Source organism: Equus przewalskii, chromosome 11 (assembly GCF_037783145.1).
Source record: "Equus przewalskii isolate Varuska chromosome 11, EquPr2, whole genome shotgun sequence".
Taxonomy (NCBI): Eukaryota; Metazoa; Chordata; class Mammalia; order Perissodactyla; family Equidae; genus Equus; species Equus przewalskii.
Window position 1 is genome coordinate 18,561,238 of NC_091841.1, and position 2,441 is coordinate 18,563,678.

Consider the following 2,441-nt stretch of genomic DNA (forward strand, 5'->3'; position numbering starts at 1 on the left):
AAGGTCTCTGTTCCTTCAGATCTTAATGTTCATTGACAGAAAAAGTTACAATACCTGATGGTTGGCATCCTGCCAGAAGAGAGCCAGAAGGGCACATGGTTGAGATAGGGCATGGAGGATAGCCCCTACACTCCACCCTCCATGCATCTGGATTGCCCTCACAATCTTATCACGCCATTCTTCTGTGGAGTCCCTTGGGCCAGACACATAGAGGAGCATTATAACCATATACCACAATAGCAGTAGAGAGCACAGAAAGACAATCACAGCAACAACAAAAAGGAAAGAATGCCAAAGAACACTTTCCACCATGGTAACCCCATGTTCACTGCATCCCCGGCAGTTGGAGCAATTTTGTAAGGCACCGATTTTATGTGCCTGATCAGCAAAGGTTGGCATTTGTGGTCCTAAGGATGAAAGCAAGATGTTTAGAGGGACCCATAATAAGAAGATCATGACAATCCAACAAGACACACACAGTTGCACTGTCTTGGGTTAGTATGGTACCAGCCTGTGGTTTTAGACCAGGATGGCAAGACACCAGAGGGAAACGATGAAAGTACCTTGAAGGAATGGAGGCCCTGGACTAGTAAGTTTGGAAATTTTGAGTGGTCTTCCCACAATATAGGGTGTTTCTGTGATATCTTGTTCTGAGCCTTTCCTCCACAGGGCTAAGAGACCACAGGAAGCAGGGCTCCACCTGACAGTCTCAGAGCCAAGTGACCACATGGGTCCCAGTGGGGAGCTCTTGTAGCAGAGGCAAAAGTAAGTTGTTCTGAGTGCTCAACTGTGGTTGTAGTTTCTCTCTTTGATTAGCTCTTATTGGTAGGCATAATGTTGTATCAGGTCATTTTTTTTCTTTTTTACTATTGTGGTAAAATTAGTTTATAACATTATAGAAGTCTCAGCTGTACATCGTTATATATTTTGATGTCTGTGTAGATTGAATCATGATCACCACCCAAAGACTAATTATAATCCATCACCACACACATGTGCCTAATCACAGCTTTCACCCAACCACCTTCCTCCTTCCCAACTTGTATCCACCATCCAATCTCTCTTTCTATGTGTTTGTTTGTTGTTGTTTTTATATTCTACTTATCAATGAGATCATATGGTATTTGACCTTCTCCCTTTGACTTATTTCACTTAGCATAATGTTCTTAAGGTCCATCCATGTTGTCACAAATGGCTGGATTTCATAATTTCTTATGGCTGAGTAGCATTCCATTGTGTATATATACCACATCTATTTTATCCATTCGTCCCTTGATGGGCACCTACGTTGCTTCCAAGTATTGGCTATTGTGAATACTGCTGCAATGAACATAAGGGTGCACTTATGTTTATGCATTCATGTTATTTGGATAAATACTCAGCAGTCAAGTAGCTGGATCATATGTTAGATCTATTCTTAATTTCTTGAGGAATCTCCATACAGTTTTCCATAGTGGCTGCACCAGTTTCCACTCCCAACAGTTATGTATGAGGTTTTCCTTCCTCCACATCCTCTCCAACACTTATTGTTCCCTGTCTTGTTAATTATAGCCATTCTGAGGGGCATGAGGTGGTATCTCATTGTAGTTTTGATTTGTGTTTCCCCAATAGTTAATGATGTTGAACATGTTTTCATGTGCCTGTTGGCCATCTGTGTATCTTCTTTGGAGAAATGTCTGTTCAGATCTTTTGCCCATTTTTTAATTCAGTTAGTTTTTTTGTGGTTGAGATGTATGAGTTCTTTGTACATTTTGGATATTAACCCCATAACAGACACATCGTTTGAAAATATCTTTTCCAAGTTGTTAGATTGTCTTTTCATCTTGTTGATGGTTTCCCTTACTCTGCAGAAGCTTTTTAGTTTGATGTACTCCAATTTGCTTATTTTTTCTATTGTTTCCCTTGCCTCGTCAGACATGGTACTTGAAAATATCCTGCTAAAACCGATGTCGAAGAGCATACTGCTTATGCTTTCTTCTAGAAGTTTCATGATTCCCGGTCTTACATCCAAGTCTTTAACCAATTTGGGGTTAATTTTTGTGTATGGTATAAGATAGTGGTCTACTTTCTTTCTTTTGCATGTGGCTGTCCAGTTTTCCCAACACCATTTATTGGAGAGACTTTTATTTTTCCATTGTATGTTCTTGGCTCCCTTATCGAAAATTAGTTGTCCATAGATATGGGGGTGTATTTCTGGGCTTTCAGTTTTGTTCCGTTGATCTCTGTGTCTGTTTTTGTGCCACTACCATGCTTTTTTGGTTCCTATAGCTTTGTAGTTTATTTTGAAGTCAGGGAGTGTGATTCCTCTAGCTTTGTTCTTTTTCTCAGAATTTCTGTGGCTCTTTGGGGTCTTTTGTTGTTCCATATGAATTTTAGGGTTCTTTGTTCTATTTCTGTGAAAAACATCATTGGAACTTTGATAGGGATTGCGTTGAATCTAT